The sequence below is a fragment of the Pseudorca crassidens genome, chromosome 1 (genome assembly GCF_039906515.1).
Source record: "Pseudorca crassidens isolate mPseCra1 chromosome 1, mPseCra1.hap1, whole genome shotgun sequence".
Taxonomy (NCBI): Eukaryota; Metazoa; Chordata; class Mammalia; order Artiodactyla; family Delphinidae; genus Pseudorca; species Pseudorca crassidens.
Genome location: NC_090296.1, coordinates 28780446 through 28801404, shown reverse-complemented (window position 1 = coordinate 28801404; position 20959 = coordinate 28780446).

The window sequence follows — 20959 nt, the reverse complement described above, 5'->3', positions numbered from 1 at the left end:
TAAACATTTATAATTGTTATATCTTTTTCTTGGATTGATCCCTTCATCATTATGTAGTGTCCTTCCTTATCTCTTGTAACAGTCTTTATTTTAAAGTCCATTTTACCTGATATGCGTATTGCTACTCCAGCTTTCTTCTGATTTCCATTTGCATGAAAAACCTTTTTCCATCCCTTCACCTTTAGTCTGTATGTGTCCCTAGATCTGAAACTGGTCTCTTGTTGACAGCATATTTATGGGTCTTGTTTTTGTATCCATTCAGCCTGTCTGTGTCTTTTAGTTGGGGCATTTAATCCATTTACATTCAAGGTTATTATCGATATGTATGTTCCTATTACCATTTTCTTAACTGTTTTGGGTTTGTTTGGTTTGTTTTTGCGGGTCTTTTTCTTCTCTTGTGTTTCTGGCCTAGAGAAGTGTCTTTAGCATTTGTTATAAAGCAGGTTTGGTGGTGCTGAATTCTCTTAGCTTTTGCTTGTCTGAAAAGCTTTTGATTTCTCCTTCGAATCTGAATGAGATCCTTGCTGGGTAAAGTGATCTCGGTTGTAGGTTTTTCTCTTTCATCACTTTAAGTATATCCTGCCACTCCCTTCTGGCCTGCAGAGTTTCTGTTGAAAAATCAGCTGATAACCTTAGGGAGATTCCTTTTTATGTTATTTTTTGTTTTTCCCTTGCTGCTTTTAATATTTTTTTCTCTGAATTTAATTTTTGTTAGTTTGATTAATATGTGTCTTGGTGTGTTTCTCCTAGGGTTTGTCCTGTATGGGACTCTCTGTTCTTCCTGGACTTGGGTGACTATTTCATTTCCCATGTTAGAAAAATATTCATAAAACATCTGACAAAAAACTGATATCCGGGACATCTCATAAATAATTGATGGGAAAGGTCTGGCGGTTTCTTAAAACAACTAAATATACGCCTATCCTACAACCCAAAAGTTTCACTTCAAGGTATTTACCGAAAAGAAATGAAAACATATGTCCACAAAAAGATTTGTGTAAGAATGTTCGTAGAAGCATAACAACTCCAAACTGGAAACAACCCAAATGCCAATTAAGAAAATGGATAAATAAACTGTCGTTTATATAAAGGACACTATTCAACGATAAAAAGGAACAGACTACTGACACACATGACATGGATAAATATCAAAAACACTATGCTGAGTGAAAGAAGCCTAACATAAAGAAGTTTATGCTGTATGATTCCATATCTGTGAAGTTCTAGAACAGGCAAATCCAATCTATTTTAGGGGGAAAAAAAAACCCAGCAAAGAGATTGCCTCTTTGCAGGGGGTGGGGATGGGATAGGGCAAGGATTAGGAGGGAGGGAGAATAAGGGAACTTTCTGGAGTGAATGTAATGTTCTATATCTTGATAGGGTTTTGGATTACACAGGTATATGCCATTGTCAAAATTTGACAAATGTCCACTTGAGATTTTTGCAGTTCATTGTAATATAAATTTTATGTAGAAAGTAAAAAAAAATACTGTAACCAAATATTGAACTCTAGCTGATAATATACATGCTGAAGTATTTAGGGAGAAGTAGGTAGATGTCTATGATATATTTTGAAATACATTAAAAAAATTAGAAGGGATTGATAGAAGGATAGAGTAATAATGGGAGATTCTAGGTGGGCGTTTACTGTAAAATTCTTCCAGTTTTTCTGTATGTTTGAAAATTTTGTTATAATAAAATTTTGGGAGTTATAAAATGTCCTGATGAAGTCTCTTCCAAGAAGTACTGGGTCTTGCTTAAAATATACCACTTTTAAACATTTAATGCCAAAGATGGTGTTTAAATGTTAAAGAGGAAGATGACTGGTCTGTCCTATGGTCTGTCCTATTTAACCCAGCTAGCTATGGCATTGTCTATGTTGGATACATAGGAAATAAGTGGCAAATGAAACAACAAATCAACCTAGCAACAGAAAATACATTGATGTGTTGGTCCTACCCCTGCCCCCACCCAATCCTAATCATTCATTTGGGGCATGGCTGGGGATCAGGATTTTAAAAACTTCTCTATGTGGTCATAATGTATAGCCAGGGTTAAGAACCACTGCTGGAAGGCCAGTGTTTTGGCTTAGTCACAGGGTCCAACATAGTCCCTGGAACATAGTAGGTGCTCAAGAAATACAACAAATATTAGTTGAATGAATGGTTGAATGATTCAATGAGAGAATGAATGTAAATGTGCTGCAAGCAATGTGTGGATCTTCCACCATCAATAATAATGATGCTACGATATAAAAAGTAAAAACAATAAGACAGGCATCACTGGTGTTAAGTTTGGGGTTGGGGAGGGAGGCAAAAAGAGAGGCCCTGGGGGTGAAGTGTAGGTAAACTGGATTACTGGTGAGGCACAAGTAATGAGGCTCATTTCGAGTTAGATGCACGTGGATTTTGCTCTGCATCCCCAGTCACCCTGGAATTTGGGGTGAAGAGATGGGTAGGGTGCCTTGGGGCGGGAAGGGGTTTGATATGGTCCAGATCAAGTTGAGGGGCTGGTCTTCCTGCAGCTCTGTGGTTATAAGGCTTGGGAGTCAAAGTCCCACTCTGTTCCATCCTGGAGGGCACTGAACTTGGTGGGACTCAGAGGCCTGGCAAAGGCCCTGCTCCTTAGAGGGTTGGTCAGCTGTGTGGCTCTGGGCAGTCATTTCAGCTCTCAGTACGCAATCTCCCTAGTCATGAACTGAGGGCAATAGTAGCGGCCCTGCTTTCCTCAGGGAATGTTGGGAAGATCAATCAGAAAAACATGTGGGAATAATCTTTCAGGAGCTAGAAAGCCCTAGGCATTCACTCTGTCCTCAGGATTCTTCCATCCTAACCCAAACCTCTGGACTAACTTAAACACCTTTCTCCTCAGGGTCCCAGCATCTGGCCATACTGTAATGGTGGCTTAGGCTTTGTCTCCCTAGCTTCTCCCAAATCTGACCCACACCTCTGCTGCTTGAGATCAGGAGTGAAAAGAAAGCAATTATTTTGATCCACCTTCTTAGTGCCCAGCACGCTGGGGATCAGAGTCGGGGTTTAGACAAAGCTGTTTCTGGCATCCAGGCTTCCTGAAGGGTAGGGCAAGTGTGTCAAGAGCCTTGGAGGTCATGGGAAGGGTGAAGGATTGGCAGGCAGTGCAGGCACTTATGGGCCATTCCCTGGACTCTCCCAGATAAAATTCAGGACATCCAGTTAAATTTAAATTTCAGATAGACAGTGAATAATTGTTTAGTATGAATATGTCCCAAATATTGTATGGAGTCCTGTATTTTTATTTGCTAAATCTGGCAGCACCAATGCTGCTATTCAACAATGTATTGGAAGTCCCAGCCAAAGAAATTAGGCAAGAAAAAAAAAAGCATCCTAACTGGAAAGGAAGGAATTCCCTGGTGGTCCAGTGGTTAGGACTCCACCGAGGGCATAGGTCTGACCGAAGAAAAATTCTGCAAGCCGCATAGCGCAGCCGAAAAAAAAAAAGGCAAGTTGGAAAGGAAGGAGTAGTTTATTTACTTATTTGCAGATGACATGATTTTGTATACAGAAAATGCCAAAGAATCCACAAAAAAACTATTAGTGGTAATAAACAAATTTAGCAAAGTTTCAGGGTGTAATATCAACCACAAAACGAGTTTTGTTTCTACATACCAGCAATGAAATTAAGATCTCAGATTCAGTAATCTGAAAAGGAAATTAAGAAAACAATTCCATTTACAATAGCATCCAAAAGAATAAAATACTGTGGAGTAAATTCAACCAGGGAGTGAAAGACTTGCACACTGGCAGCTATAAAACATTGCTGAAAGAAATTAAAGAAGACCTAAATAAATAGAAAGATATCCCATATTCATGGATTAGAAAACTTAATATTAAGAATAGCGGGAGGGGCTTCCCTGGTGGCGCAGTGGTTGAGAGTCCGCCTGCCGATGCAGGGGACACGGGTTCGTGCCCCGGTCCGGGAGGATCCCACATGCCGCAGAGCGGCTGGGCCCGTGAGCCATGGCCAATGAGCCTGCGCGTCCAGAGCCTGTGCTCCGCAATGGGAGAGGCCGCAACAGTGAGAGGCCAGCGTACCGGAAAAAGAAAAAAAAGAATAACAATACTCCCAAAGTGATCTACAGATTCAATGCAATCCTTATCAAAATTCCAATGGACTTTTGTTTCTTTTCGGAGGTGGAGAAGCTGATTCTTACATTTATACTTAATTTCAAGGAACCCTGAATAGCCAAAACGACATTGAAAAGGAAAAACAAAGTTGGAGGACTCACATTTCCAAATTTCAAACTTGTTACACAGTTGCCGTAATTATAACAGTGTGGTACTGGGATAAGGATAGACAGACCGATAGAACAGAACTGAGATTCCAGAAATAAACCCCAAATATCTATGGCCAGTTGACTTTCAACAAAGGTGCCAAGACCATTTAATGGGGAAAGAATTCTCTCTTCAAGAAATAGTGCCTCACTCTATACACAAAAATTAACTCAAAATGGATCAACAATTTAAGTATATGGGCTAAAGCTATAAAACTACTGGAAGAAAACATATGGGTAAATCTTTATGACCTCAGATTTGTCAACGGCTTCTTAAAGTTGACATCAAAACGTGAGCAACAAAAGAAAAAATAGATGCATTTTTCTTCATAAAAATTAAAAACTTGTGCATCAAAGGCCACTATCAAGAAAGTGAAAAGACAAACAGAATGGGGGAAATATTTTAAAATCACGTATCTAAAAACATTCCGTATCTGGAATACATAAAGAACTCTTACAACTCAACAGCAAAGAGACAAACAACTGAGTTCTAGAAAGGGCCATTTGAATAGACATCTTCCCAAAGAAGAAATACAAACAGCCAATAAGCACATGAAAACATGTTCAACATCACTGGTCATTAAGGAAGTGCAAATAAAAGACCACGATGAGGTATCACTTCCCAGCCACTAGGATGGCTATAAATAACAAAAAGAAAACAAGCAGAAAATAACATGTTGTTCGGGATGTGAAGAAACCAGAACCCTTGTACATTGCTGGTGAGAATATACAATGGTGTAACCACCATGGAACACAGTTTGGTGGTTCTTCGAAAAGTTAACAAAGAACTACCGTATGTCTTAGTCAGTTTGGACTGCTATAGCAAATAGCCATGGACTGAGTGGCTTAAACAACAATTTATTTCTCCCAGTTCTGGAGGCTGAGAAGTCTGAGATCAGGGTGTCAGAATGGCCAAATTCTGGTGGGAAACCTCCTTCTGGCTTGCCTCCTTGCTGTATCCTCACTTAGCAGAGAGAGGAGAGAGAGCGCTCCCATGTTTCTTCTTATAGGGGCACTAATCCCATCACGGGGCTCCATCCTCTCTCATGACCTAATTACTTCCCAAAGGCCCCAACTTTCCATACCATCACAGTGGGGGCAAGGGCTTCAGCATATGAATCTGGGGGGGACACAATTTAGTCCATAGTACCATATGACCCAGAAAATCCACTTCTAGTTATAACCTCCCCAAATTGAAAATATACTAAAACAGATACTTGCGTGTGAATGTTCATAGCAATATTATTCACAATAGCTGAAAGGTGGAAGCAATCCAGATATCTATCAACAAAAGACTGGATAAACAAGATGTGGTATATCCGTACAATATTCATCAGTAAAAAGGAATGAAGTTCCGACACGTGCAACAACGTGGTTGAACCTTGAAAACGTGCTAAGTGAAATAAACCAGTCACAAAAGGCCAAATATTGTATGACTCCACTTCTGTGAGGTACCTAAAACGGGCAGATTCATAGAGACAGCAAGTAGATTCGAAGTTATCGGGGGGCTGGGTCGGTGGGAATAATGGGCAGTTACTGCTTAATGGTTACAGAGTTTCTGTCTGGGGTGAGGAAGAAATTTTGGAAACAGTGGTGACGGCGGCACAACACTGTGAGTGTAACTAATGCCATTGAATTGTACACCTAAAAATGGTTAAAGTGGCAAACATTGCATTATATACATTTTACCAGTAATAAATAAATAATCTTTGTAAAAAAGAAATTAAATACTGATACATGCTACAACTTGCATGTGCCCCCAAAACATTATGCTAAGTGACAGAAGCCATACAGATTAGTCTATATATTGTATGATTCCTTTTATATAAAATATCCAGAATAGGTAGATCCATAGAGACAGAAAGCAGGTGGATGGTTGCCAGGGGAGAGGAGGAGGCGGGAAACAGGGAGTGATTGCTTAGCGGGTACTGGGTGTTCTAGAGGGATGAAAAAACGTCGCACCTAGAAAGAGATGGTAGTTGCACAACATTGTTGACTATACTACATGCCACTAGATTGGACACTTAAAAATGGTTAGTTGTATGTTGTGTGAATTTCACCTCAATTAAAGAAGATATCTGGGGCTTCCCTGGTGGCGCAGTGGTTAAGAATCTGCCTGCCAATGCAGGGGACACATGTTCGAGCCCTGGTTCGAAAAGATCCCACATGCTGCGGAGCAACTAAGCCCACGTGCCACAACTACCGAGCCTGCGCTCTAGAGTCTGCGAGCCACAACTACTGAGCCCGTGTGCCACAACTACTGAAGCCTGTGCGCCTAGAGCCCGTGCTTCACAACAAGAGAAGCCACCGTGATGAGAAGCCCGCGCACCGCAACGAAGAGTAGCTCCCACTCGCTGCAACTAGAGAAAGCCCGTGCTCAGCAATGAAGACCCAACGCAGCCTAAATAAATAAATAAATAATTTAAAAAAGATATCTGGCAACCCTACACGTGGCCCCTCCCCAACCCTGTGCCTTGTCCTCCCCTGGTTCCACGGACTTCTATGCATGAACTACAGAATCAGATTCAATTCTTATTCCTAAGAACATGGCCCATCACCAACCACAGCCCTTAAAAACCCTTCTCTGGGCCCTCAGGGGCTGCTGGGAAACAGGACCTCCTGGCGGCTCTGCCCCAATTCAGTGATATTTGGGTTCATTCATTTAGTACATACATACCTGCTATGGATCAGATTAGGTCCTGGCCCTCCGGTTGCACAAAACCTGCGTTGGTGAGGGGATGGGAACAGATCAGATATGCAAACAGACAATAAAGCCATGCAACATTGACCCTGGAAGATTGTGCTAAGTAGGAGATGCGACTATACATGCCTGGAGGAGAGAGGCAGCTTCTGACTGGTGAGGAGGAGGAGGAGTTCCTGAGGGGAAAGGGCACCCTAGGATCAAAAACGCCTGGAACGGGCTTCCCTGGTGGCGCAGTGGTTGAGAGTCCGCCTGCCGATGCAGGGGACACGGGTTCGTGCCCCGTTCCGGGAAGATCCCACCTGCCGCGGAGCGGCTGGGCCCGTGAGCCATGGCTGCTGAGCCTGCGCGTCCGGAGCCTGTGCTCCGCAACGGGAGACGCCACAACAGTGAGAGGCCCGCGTACCGCCAAAAAAAAACGCCTGGAACGAAGAGCTGTTGCACAGGGCTCTTGAAAATGGGGGTGTTGTGGGCAGAGGATAAGGCCACAGTAGGCGTGGGGCCAGACTGAGAGGGGCGGTGAGGGCTTTGGGCACATCTTGGGGGCCACAGTGAACAGGTTCAGCAGGTTTTGTGCTCTGGGGTGGCCGTAGGGGCTCTGGGTATGCCTGAGGCTGTGTATAAAATTGCGTGTGCAGGTGTGCATCTTTCTGGGGCAAGTCTTCAGCTGCCGGTGCATCCTCAAAGGGGTCTGTGTCTCCAAGGAGGTTAAGACGTTAACTGTTAGCCAAGCTGATTATTGTTGCTCTCCTCCGGCCCGCTGCGTTCCAGCCGGGCCTGATTCCTCTCCACTCCCCAGCACGGTGCTGGTTCCAGGCTGTGTTTACTGCCTGAACCTACTCTCCACCTGCCTCCTATCACACCCTCTCCCCTCTAGGCTTCCAGGAGCCGTCCCCAGCAGCCTTTACTGCCTGGGCCACCTCTGAGTTAGGCACCGTTGTTTGGCTCCCGTGTTGGAGTCTGTGGGTCTCTCTCCATAGAGGGCCTCACTTATTGCCTCCTCTCCTAACAACCTGCTTCGGGCCTGTTCCACCCCTTCCCTCTCCTGACACAGCTCTCAAATGTCACCAGTGAGTGATGAGCGATGTCCCAGGTGCCAAATCTGAAGTCACCTCAGGTACTGCTCTTTCTTCCACCCCCTCCTCCTCTTCATCTTCTGAAAAGCTGTCCTCTCTTGACCTCCCTGACATTGCACCTGCCTGTCTGGAATCTCCTCCTACTTCTAAGATCACTGCTTTTCTGTGTCTCTTTCTGGATTTTCTGTTTTTCCTTACCTTTAAAACTGTGAGTTAAAAAATAGAGCTAATTCACACACTTGGGGGAAAAAGTCAAAACAGAACAAAAGAACATATAGTGAAAGAAACTTCTTCCTACCATGATTTTCAATTATCCAAAATCTCTCTACAGGGCAGATGTGAAGTCCTTCCAAAGCTGTGCTGTCCCATACAATAGCCACTAGCTATACATAACTATTGAGTGCTTAAAATGTGGCTAATTTGAATTGAGATATTTTGTAAGTATAAGGTACATGCCATATTTCAAAGACTTAGTACAAAAAAAATACAAAATAGCAATAATTTAAAAACATAATTATAATTCAATAAAGCTGGAAAAATAACTTTAAAATATTGATTAAATGTTAAAATGATACAATTTGGGATATATGAGGTGAAAAATGTATTAAAATTAATTTCACCTGTTTCTTTTTTATCTTCTAATGGGGATACTGAAAAAAATGTAAATATCATATATGGCTTGCACTTGTAGCTAACATTATAATTTATTGGACAGCACTGTTCTAGAGCTAGACTCTGCATTTATAAGTATACATGTACATATGTATTCCTTTAAAAACACAAGATGTACACAAATAGCAGACTTCTGTAAATTTCTTTTTGCCCTCAACCATCTTTCTCAGAGATTATGACCCATTGGTTGAACTAGGCCTTACAAAGTCATTCTTTGTAATGCCCGCAGAGCATCCATGAGATGACTGTACCATCATTTAGGGAGCCAGCCCTCTACTGATGGGGATTTAGGCTGTTTGTAATCTTTTAATGCTACCGTAACACAGTGAGTCAGTGACTGTCCTTGAACCTACACCTTTGGGCATATGCGCAAGGATATCTGTAGCCTGAATTCCTAAGAGTGGATTCACTAAAAGTGAATGTTCTTGGAGTACTGTTGTTGGCTTACCTCTGTGTGTCCTGCAGTGTGTACTGAGTGTACTGTGCTCAGGCCAGTACATGGTAGATTATTAGTTGAACAGAAAGCTCAAATGGGGAGAAGTTCTGAGCGGGAAGGGGCTCCAGAGTTCACTATTTATTATTTCACAAATGTCTATGGTGGGTTACCAGATGAGCAGATGGGGTCTCTACCCTTGAGGAGCTCACAGAAGAATAAGGAGACATGTGTGCAAACAAATGATTCAAGCCAGTCAGGTGGTTTAACGAGGGTACGTGTGAAACGCAATAGGAGCGTTTTATAGATGATGAAACTGAAGCTCACAAGCCCAAGTGACTGTACCGTGGTCACTGGTGTGGATCTCTTTTCCCCTTTAGAGCACACACTTTTGAGAGTCAGGATGCATCACAACTGTTTTACATCTGTTGTGAGATTGAGCTCCCCCCGCCTGCAGTCAATATATATTAGTCATTATGACATAACAGCCTTGAGATTTGTATTTTCATACTGGATCTCATTTTTTTTTTTGCGGTACGCGGACCTCTCACTGTTGTGGCCTCTCCCATTGCGGAGCACAGGCTCTGGACGCGCAGGCTCAGCGGCCATGGCTCACAGGCCCAGCTGCTCCGTGGCATGTGGGATCTTCCCGGACCGGGGCACGAACCCGTGTCCCCTGCATTGGCAGGCGGACTCTTAACCACTGTGCCACCAGGGAAGCCCTTATCTCATTTAAATATCTCAACAGCCCTTAAGTTAGGTTGCTGCCACTTGATGTTAGCGTTCCGCCTGACCTACTGCCTCCCCTGGAGCCCACGCCTGCTCCACTCTGGCCCTTAGCTGGCAGTACTGCTCGGTGAGGTGTGACCAGGAAGGCTGCCCGAGTGCCCCAGGCAGACAGTGTACCAGGTGGTTAAGGGTTCATCCACTGGATCCAGGATCAGGGCTCAGATGCCAACTCCATCACTCTTACCTCTGTGACCCTCAGCAGTGGATTTTGCCTCATCTGATAGTCATCATGATAGTCCCACTGCAGAGAGCTTGAGGGTGAGAGTGAAAGAAAGCCATCAATGCTTAGACTGGTCCAGAGATGGAGGCTGTGTTCGTGGGCCCAGCTACATTACTTTATGTAGAGCTGTGGAATGAGGGCCTGGAACCTGCAAGCACCTCTTTTATTGTACTGTCCATATTTTATAAGCTTTTGTCTACTAAACATACTTTAGTCAGATGGTATGGTCTTATCACAGATTTGGAAAAGCTTTTAAAAATAACTCATGTTATCAATGGACAAATGGATAAACAAATTGTATATCCACACAATGGAATATTATTCAGCCATAAAAAGAAATAAGCACTGGAAAGTGCTACAATGTGGACGTACCTCAGAAACTAAGCGAAAGAAGCCAGACACAAAAGGTCACGTATTGTATGATTCCATTTATATGAAATATTCTTAATAGGTAAATTCATAGAGACAGAACTCAGATTGGTGGTTGCCAGGGGCTGGGGGGAGGGGGAATGGAGAGCAGCTACTTAATGGATATAAGGGTATGAGGTTCTGGGAAAACGTTTTTCACAGGGAAGTCCCTCTATGGCTCGGAGCATGTAGGAGAAGAGTGAGGAAGGAATCCAAGGGCCAGAAGGACTTTGCCCAGGACTGGTGCAAAGTCTTACTTCAATCCACCAAATGACAATGAGGCAGGAGATAGATGGACCCCAGGCTGAGCAGCTGGAGTTTGTCCCCTGTGGACAGATACTCCAGGATGAAGACAGTAGCAGGAGGATAATAGGAGAGGCTGGGCCCTGCCTAGATAAAAGAGACCACATATTCCTCATTCTCGAAGCCAAGGAGACCTTCCTGACTGTACATGTACAGAAATGCTCCTTGGAGGTCAAAAAGGGAGTGATGTCAACCTATCCATAGGCCTCTTTGCTAGAATCCATCTTGGCTAAGAGATATGCACACACAGAAGGGAGGACGCTGAGATAAACCAAATACAGACTCAGAGCCCGGCAAACAAGATGATTGGCCAAAGGAAACCCAGAAGAAATGCCCCATGTAAGTGATTAAAACTACCATGAGGGTGCGACTTTTTCTCTGAGCCGACCTGTGTGTGCCTGTTCACATGTACTCTTTTTCCTCCTAATAAACATTTGTTTCACTAAAAAAAAAGAAAAAAAAAAAGAGTATGAGGTTCATTTTGGGGGAGATGACAATGTTTGAAACTAGATATAGGTGGTGGTTGCACAACATTATAAATGTGCTAATTGCCACTGAATTATTCACTTAAAATGGTTAATTTTATAACAAATGCTAGAGGAGTTGTGGAGAAAATGGAGCCCTCCTACGCTGTTGGTGGGAATGTAAGTTGGTGCAGTCACTGTGGAAAACAGTATGGAGGTTCCTCAGAAAACTAAAAATAATCCCACTCCTGTGCATATATTCAGACAAAATTATAATTCAAAAAGATACAGGCACCCCTATATTCATAGCAGTACTATTCACAATAGCCAAGACATGGAAACAACCTAAATGTCCATTAACAGATGAATGGATAAAGAAGATGTGGTACATATATACAATGGAATAGTACTCAGCCATAAAAAAGAACAAAATAATGCCATTTGTAGCAACATGGATGCAACTAGAGATTATCATACTAAGTGAAATAAGCCAGAAAGAGAAAGACAAATGCCATATGATATCAGTTATATGTAGAATCTAAACTATGACACAAATGAACCTATCTATGAAACAGAAACAGACTCAGGGACATAGAGAACAGACTGGTGGTTGCCAAGGGGGAGGGGGTTTGGGGAGGGATGGAGTGGGAGGTTGGGGTTAGCGGACGTAAGCTTTTATATATAGGATGGATAAACAGCAAGGTCCTACTCTAGCACAGAGAACTATATTCAGTATCCTATGATAAACCATAATGGAAAAGAATATTAAAAAAAAATGTGTATATGTGTATAACTGAATCTCTTTGATGTACAGCAGTAACTAACTCAACATTGTAAATCAACTATACTTCAATAAAAAGTAAAAATAAATGGTTAATTTTTTTTTGCGGAACGTGGGCCTCTCACTGTGTGGCCTCTCCCGTTGCGGAGCACAGGCTCTGGACGCGCAGGCTCAGCGTCCATGGCTCACGGGCCCAGCCGCTCTGCGGCATGTGGGATCTTCCCGGACCGGGGCACGAACCCGTGTCCCCTGCATCGGCAGGCAGACTCTCAACCACTGTGCCACCAGGGAAACCCTAAATGGTTAATTTTATGTTATGAGAATTTCACCTCAATAAAAAAGTAACCCACCTCCATTCTCCCTTTGATGCCATTAGGGACTCCAATTAAGACCCCACTTAGAAACCACAAATCCTTTCACATTATAAAGGAGAAGCCTTGGGAGGTGGGATGGGGAGCAGCTCACCAGGGGTCACAGAGCTGGTCCCAGCTGGAATAGAGCCAGAACCTAGGTCCCATTCACAGAACAGATCTTTATTGAGAACCAGTCCCTGTTCTAAGCACTGAGGATTCAACCAGCCATGAATGAGACCCAGGAGTCCCTTTTCATGGAGTTTGCATTCTGATGGGGGAAGGCTGACGAACACACAGTTAGTAAAATATCAAGCAGGGAGAGAGCTATGAAAGAAAACAAAGCAGCTAAGTGGTAGGTGGGAGGCAGCTGGGGAGGACCTCGAAGATGAGGTGACATTTGAGCAAGCAAGGCAGAGCAGGTATCTGGAGAAGGGTGTTTCTAGCGGAAGGACCAGGACCAGCAGGTACAAAGGCAGAAGCGGGGCAAGGTCATGCTTGGTGTTTTCAAGGACCAGCAAGGAGGCCGTCTCTATCTGCCTCACTTCTGAGAAAGAGAGACTCATTTTGCCCTGGAGAACATGGTAGACCATTCCTGCTTAATAGCTACTTAGTCAATATTTAATTGATGCTCAAGGATGGAGGAAGTTGAGAGGTTGAGCAGAGTCTGGGGTGGGTGTTGAAGCTACACAGGTTTTTGCCTGGTGGAGAGGTCAGGACAGCTGCCATCTACCCAGCCTGGCCCCTGGCCCCTGTGAGGGGAGCTCCCTGAGGCTTCCTGGGTGGACTCCTGGGGGCTGGGGCGGAGGGGTACAAGCAGCTCTGAGTCAGGCAGCTCCGCCAGGATGACGGTCCTTAATTGGCTTCTGAGTGTGGAATCCTCTATGCACCACCCCAGGGAGACCATGCAGCTGGAGAGAGCCGCTCATCACCTCTCCACCTGCAGACTTTGAGTGAGGGGCATGGAAAGAGGGGGACTGGAGCTGGTGTGGGTGGGTGCTGGCAGGGGCTCTGAGTTAAGGTGGGGTATCCGTGCTGGGCAAAGAGCTGGTGAGTTCTGAGATGTTTTCTTGCTTGAATAACCAGACACAGCTCCTGCCCAAATTGGGATAAAGAAGAAAACAAGAGTTGTTTCAGGCAAGAGTGGAACCTGACCCGTGCTCGCTTATTTTTACTTTACTTTCTGACTCACCTTGCTGGATCAATGGGGTTTGAGGTACAGACATTTAAAGACTGAAAACTTGGCTATTAATTTTAAGGCTCTCCAACTTCCCAGCCAGTTGGGCAATTTAACTTATCTCTCTGAGCCTCAGTTTTCCTGTCTATAAAATATGGGTTGACATAAAAAGGAAGGAGCCCAGTAGCCAGCATAACGGTGGCACTCGACAATCCAAGCCTAAAACCCTGAAGTTGCCTTTCATTTTCTATCTGAGGTTGAGAAGATCCCTGCTCCATCTCACTTGAGCAGCAGCTCTCCATGGGGACTTGTGACTCAAGCGCCATCCATCCCAACTCCCCTTGGCAACATATAGGTCACCTGCATGGGCAGGGTGACAGCTGACCTGTTCCCTGGGCACTGGGTCAGCATTTGGGGGAAGGATATGGAAGCAAGGACCTGCCTTCCTGTCAAAGAGGCATGCTTCCTGTGTCTCTGGCTGGTTACCAGCCGCCACACCCACCTTTGCATGACCCCCCTCCCCAGGTCCTGGTGGTCTTGTTTCCCAAGATTCCTGCTCCTCCTGTAGGGATCCATTCTGGATCACAGCTAGATGGGCTGTGGATGCCTATGACTCTGTCCTTGCTTCTCATTGGCCTCTCAGAAGAGGGCTAGAGGCTGTTCTTGGTCTTCACCATCCACCAGGTGGCTCGACAGGTACTGGGCAGGTTTGCTGGGCTTCCTGGGTTACAGGGAACAAATATTCCTTAAAATACGTTGGGGGTAAAACATGTGGTCCTCTCTCCATGACCCTAACCCCTGCTCAGGGGGTTATATATATCTGTGATTATATATATCTGTGATTACATATAACCCCTGCTCAGGGGGTTATATATATCTGTGATTCTGGTGGCATCAGACTTGGGCAAGATGGGGTAATGGCCCTGGCATGTGGACAGTGGAGCCAGATGGCCTGGGTTCAAATTCCAGCTACTATCCTACTAGCTGTGTGACCAAGGGCAGGTTACTTTACCTCTCTGGACCTCAGTTTCTTTAACCCTATAATAGGGATAAAATACTAATAGAATCAGCCTTCTAGGGATGTCGCAAGGTTTCACTGATTAATATTTGTAAAGTGCTTAGTAGAGGCTTGGCGCAGAGTAAGTACTCAATATCTTCTTATTTTGTTTCAGCTTATGTAATTGATTTTACATATCTTTGACAGTGAATTTTTTAAATTGAAGTACAGTTGGTTTACAATATTATATTAGTTTCAGGTGTACAACATAGTGATCCAATATTTTAAAAGATTATGCTTCGTTTAAAGTTATTATACAATATTGGCTATATTCCTTGTACTGTACAATATATCCTTGTAGCTTATTTATTTTATACATAGTAGTTTGTAACTCTTAATCCCCTACCCTATCCCCCTTACCTCTCCCCACTGGTAACCACTAGTTTGTTCTCTATATCAGTAAGTCTGTTTCTGTTTTGTTATATTCATTCATTTGTTTTATTATATTCATTCGTTTTATTTTTTAGATTCTACATATAAGTGATAACATACAGTGTTTGTCTTTCTCTGTCTGACTTATTTCACTAAACATAATACCCTCCAGGTCCATCGATGTTGTTGCAAATGGCAAAATTTCATTCTTTTTTATGGCTGAGTAATATTCCATTGCATATATGTACCACATCTTCTTTATCCATTCATCTGTTGATGGACACATAGGTTACTTCCATATCTTAGCTATTGTAAATAATGCTGCTATGAACATTGGGGTGCATGCATCTTTTGTAATTAGTGTTTTCATTTTCTTCGGATAAATACCCAGGAGTAGAATTGCTGGATCATATAGTATTTCCATTTTTAGATTTTTAAGGAACCTCCATACTGTTTTCCATAGTGGCTGCACGAATTTATATTCCCACCGTGTACTAGGGTTCCCTTTTCTCCACATCCTTGCCAATATTTGTTATTTGTGGTCTTTTTGATGATAGCCATTCTGAGAGGTGTGAGGTGATATTTCATTGTGGTTTTGATTTGTGTGACAGTGAATTTGTTTTTGTTTGCTTAAGTTGTCATCTATCTGGGCATTGGGGTTACAACTGAGGGAGACAGACATTAATCCAATATTCATTATTCAATATATTAGTCCAATATAATATTAATCCAATATTCATTAATCCAATATTCATTAATCCAATGTACAGTTGCAATGGGGATCTGGGCTTTGAAAACGGGAACATGAGGCTCAGAGAATGCACAATGATGGGCATAGACCCAGCCAGGCGGGTGAGGGAGGGTTTCCTGGAGTAAGTGACTTTAGAACCAAGATTTGAAGGGTGCATAGGAGTTAATTAGTCCAAGAAGGGAAGGAAAAATATTTCAGGCAGAGGAAATAGCAAAGACCCTGCAAGTATGAAGGGCTGACTCAACCAGATTTGCCTTTAGAAAAGTTCACTTTAGCAAAAGGGAGGCCATTTAGGAGGGTTTTTTGTTTTCATTAAAATCATCTTTGAAAAAAGACTGAACAGATTTATAATAGTATTAGAATATTTCTTTATAATAATAATTATTACTTTCCCCAGTCTTTTAAAAAATTATGGTAAAAAACAATATAAAATTTACCATTTTATCCATTTTTAAGTGTACAGTTCAGTAGCATTAAGTATATTCACAACGTAGTGCAACTGATCTCCAGAACATTTTCATCTTACAAAACTGAAACTCTGTCCCATTAAATAACTCCCCATTTCCCCTTCCCCACAGCCCCTGGGAACCACCACTCTCCTTTCTGTTTCTGTGAATTTGTCTCTTCTACGTCCCTCACAGAAGTGGAATCATGCAGTACTTGTCCTTTTGTGACTGCCTTATTTCACTTAGCATAATGTCCTCAAGGCTCATCCATGTTGTAGCCGGTGACAGGTCGTCTTGGAGGCTTTTGCAGGAGCCCGAGTGCGAGCTGATGGGGGCTGGCACTGGGACTTGGCAACAGAGGAGGGAGAAGGAGGACGGGATCATGGAGATTGGGGGGAGGCGGAGTCACAGGATTTGGTGAAGCATGGGAAGGTGATGAAGTCGGGTGAGGCAGGGCTCCCGCTTCTGGCCTTGACCTTCAGAGGAGGCTGTGGACAGGCCAGTGTCACTCAGACTTGCGGGCTCCTTTGGAGGATGTGGGTGACCAAGGGGCTGAGTTGTGAGTAGAGGAAACTGAGAAAGAGCCTCTTCTCTGTCTTCAGCCCAGAGTCTTGCGGAGATCAGAGAGGACAAGGAGAGAGCAGCTTCTTTGCCCCCTTGTTTGTATCCTCCTACAGAGCACAGACCTCGCTGCACGGGAAAGGTGGGTCTTCATGGCATCCCAGATGAAAAGGAGGAGGAGGCAGCTAAGAGTTCTGTGCTCTGTCCCTTCCTATTCAGATACTACCAGGCTGGGCACCACAAGGGTCCACCCTGCTGTCCCTGGTCTGTTTTGTTCTCCTTGGAATTGTAAAGCCCCTCTCACCTGGAGACCCTCCTGCCAGCTCTCATCTCCCCGAAGAAGTGGGTGGTTCTCCCCTCTGAGAGAGAAATCACGGACCAAAGAATCCTAACCCCAACCTTCTCCAGCTGTGTGGCAAGTCACTTCTTTCCCAGCGATGTGCCCAGAGAGCCTGTGCTGAATGTCTACAGAAAGCAGGCCCCGCACCAGGCCTATCGAGGCCGAGACAGACACGGGTCCCATCCTCGGAGGAGCAAAAGGCTGTAGACGTGGCAGATATCAGTGTGGGCAGGTGTGGTGACGGCTCATGAAGGAAGGTGGTTTGTTCCACTTGGTTTTGGGTGGGCGGTGGGGAAGAGTTGTCAGAAAGTGCTAGAGATGGGATTTTCTAGAACTGTGTCTTGGAAGATTTCTATCAGCTTGGAGGAAAAGGTCAGGCAGTAGGGCAGACAGGGAATTCTTGGCAGGGGGACAGCAGACGTCTGCCTGGAGAAGTCAGCAGGTCTCCGTACACCAGGATCTGACTTTAGTCTCTCTGGCGGTGGATGGTGTCGGGGTGGAGGAAGGTGAGGAGTTTCTGGCAGGAAAGCCACTTAGGGTGGTGGTCCCTTGGAGATAGTTAAAAACATTCTCCAGGGAATTCCCTGGCAGTCCAGCAGTTAAGACTCCACCCCTTGGGCTTCCCTGGTGGCGCAGTGGTTCAGAGTCCGCCTGCAGATGCAGGGGACGTGGGTTCGTGCCCCGGTCTGGGAAGATCCCATATGCTGCGGAGAGGCTGGGCCCGTGGGCCATGGCCGCTGAGCCTGCGCGTCCGGAGCCTGTGCTCCGCAACGGGAGAGGCCACAACAGTGAGGGGCCCACGTACCACAAAAAAAAAAAAAAAAAAAAAAAAAGACTCCACTCTTTCACTGCTGAGGGCCCCGGTTCAATCCCTGGTCGGGGAACTAAGATCCCACAAGAGACGCGGTGCAGCAAAAAAAAAAAAAAATTCCACATAGCACTTACTAGACACCTAATGCTGTTGTAGAAGCCATACAAGTGTTAATTTACGTAATAGTCGCACCAACACTTTGCAGTAGTCACCATCATGGTGCCCCTTTTCCACACAGGAAAACACCCAAGGTTGCACAGAGCAGGGCATAGGATTCGAAGCAGGCAGTCTAGCTCCAGACTCTGTGCTTTCAACCACTGTGTTAGGCTGCGTCTCTCAGCCAGCTCTGAGCACAAGTGTTAGGACAGGGCTGGAGGGGATGAAGGAGGGGAAAATGACCAGGAGCTGGGCTCAGATGGGATGAGGGTGGGGGGTGAGGGTGGAGCCACGTCAGCTGCAGACACCATGATGGTACCATTCACTGAGCTGTGGCACCAGGAGGAAAGAGAGCCTTGCTGGCCTCGTTCTCCCAGTCTGTAAAATGGGGACAGGAGCACTTGCCTCAGTGCAGAGGGAGCCCGAGTGGAGGTCTTTTGTGCACCAAAGGTGCTCTGTCAGCGTGGCCTGCCCCTGCTGCCTCACCGCTAGCCCTGCCCTCTGCTGCCAACATGCCTGCTGTCCCCTCTGTCCCCCTCCTGGCCGCCTCTGGGGGCACCCTGCCCTCTGGGAATTCCTTTCTCTGTCATTTCCTCATGGAGCTACAAGTGGCTTTGAAGTCTGCCCGGCCCTTTAGAGGGAGGGAGGTGAGAGCAGTTCAAGGGATGAAGGTCGGAAGTATTTGGAAATGCAGATGGGCCGCAGGAGCACCTTTTATTTTCGTTCAGAACATCTGAGTGTCTCTGTGGGTCCCCCACGTCCCAGAGTAGTGCCTCCCGCCCGTTGCCGTTGCCGAGAGGATGTGAGAGCGCCCGTGGTGGTGGCGAGGACTGCTGTGAGCTTGGAGCAGGCAGGCTAAGCAAAGTTCTCACCCTCCCGCCCCACCCTGCCACGCCACCAAAACAGAAGGGCTGAGGTACCAGCCCCAGGGAGGGGCTGCCTGGGACAGCCTTCGAAGCATGAAACAGCCCGGGAGGAAGGCTCAGGGAAGCAGTTTGTTCTTCCCTGGGTTTTCAGTGTTTCCACAGCAGGCAGCGACATCACCAGCCTAGCTCAGCAACTCCAGGGCCTGGGAGGCGAGGCCTGGGTTTGGCTCATAAATCGCTGTGTGACATTGGGCAACTCACTTCCCTTTCTGGGCTTTGGTTGTCTCTTCTGTAGCATCAGGGACTGTGATTAAATCACCTCCAGGTTTCCTTCCTGCTGCAGCATTCCAGATTCATATTCTTGACAACTTGGCCATGGGCCCCTGCCTCAGCACACCCACTTCCTATCCTCCGGGTGGGGTTCAGGCCTGGCTAGACCCAGGAAATGTGCTGGGACTGTCTCTTGGAAGAAGCAGGGATGCAAGGGCAGACTGAGAAGTGGTGGGTTTGTCTAGAGCCCACTCCCCGGGAGCATCCTTAGGGGAGGAGAGAGGCCGTGTGCACACAGATGATGTCTTTGTGAGCAGGGGTGACATCTGAGATACTTAACAGTCAGGGCAGCTCAGGCTGCCTGAGCACTTGGGGGAGGGGGGCAGCTGTGCCCACCGTTAACCCTTTAGTTCCTGGGGGGCGTATCAGGGTCCTGGGGGAGGGACCAGGAAGGCAGGAAAGGGAAATATTTGGGGGGCTTGGGACAGGGCCTGTTTATCAACTGGTGAGGAAATGTTTCAGCATTTTGACAACCCTTGTGACTGTGTCCGCGACCTGCTATCTATCAACCCTGTTTGCGGGGAGGGAGGGAGGGAAAGGGAAGGCTGCTGGGCCCCTCGGGGAGCTGGTTTCTAGCCATTTCCACTATCAAAAGAATTCCTTTCATTCAGAGTGGGTGGCAGGTCACTGTTCTCACTTGGCCCAGCGTCCCAAGGCCCTTGGCCTGCCACCTGAGGGTCCCCCTCCTCCCCCTGCCCTTGGGTACAGTGAAGGGAGGCTTCCTCCCCGCAGCTCCTTTCCACACAGCATTTTAGCCCACCTGCCCTGAACCACTGGCTCCTGTTTCCTTTGTGTTGCCCCTCTCAGCCATCCTCCCTCCCCTGCACAGTGCCCATTGGGCCCCCATCCTCCTATCCCCCCTCCCCCAGGTGATGACCTTTAAAATCTCATTCTGCCTAGCCTTTGGAGGAGAAAGTTGAGGTGGGGTTGCAGGGCTGGGTTAGGGGGAGCAGGTACACTTTAAGGGCAGTTGGTGGGGGAGACCCCGGATTTCTGGTAAACGGCCCCTTCTCTGCCGGCTGCCCTGACTTCCCTGTGCAGCAATTTCAGTTTCTATTTTAGACAATTTGAGTTGTTTGCTTCCCTGCCTTCCTGCTGGGTGTTTATAGTGACGAAAATAATTGGTAATATTTGCACAGATGTGCCGGCACTGCAGCTCATCGTGGGCACCTATACCCAGGGGACCCTCCCTGCCCCCAGCTTCTCTGCCAGCCTGAGGAACCAGCCGGAAGTGGGGTAACTGCAAGCCCCCTGCTTCCCAGGAGCCTCAGGCAGTGAGACACAGGCAGAGCTGGGAAGCAGGAGGCCTAAAGTGCCCCAGGCATGCCCGGAGGCTCAGCGTGACAGGGGAGGGGGCCCTGACAGAGTGGCAGGGACTGATCGGGGTGAGCCCAGGCTCCACAGAATGGGCCCTTTCAAGGGGGCCGGGAGCGAAGTCCCTAGGGGCTACATTTCTGATTCCATTTTCTTCTGCAGAGCCTGAATTTGCAGCTGAGGGAAGGGGATGGGGTGAGGAAGGCGGGTAGCAGGACCAGGGTTGAACATAGGAAACCGTTCGGCGGCTTCTTTGTCTCCAGGCCTGGAGC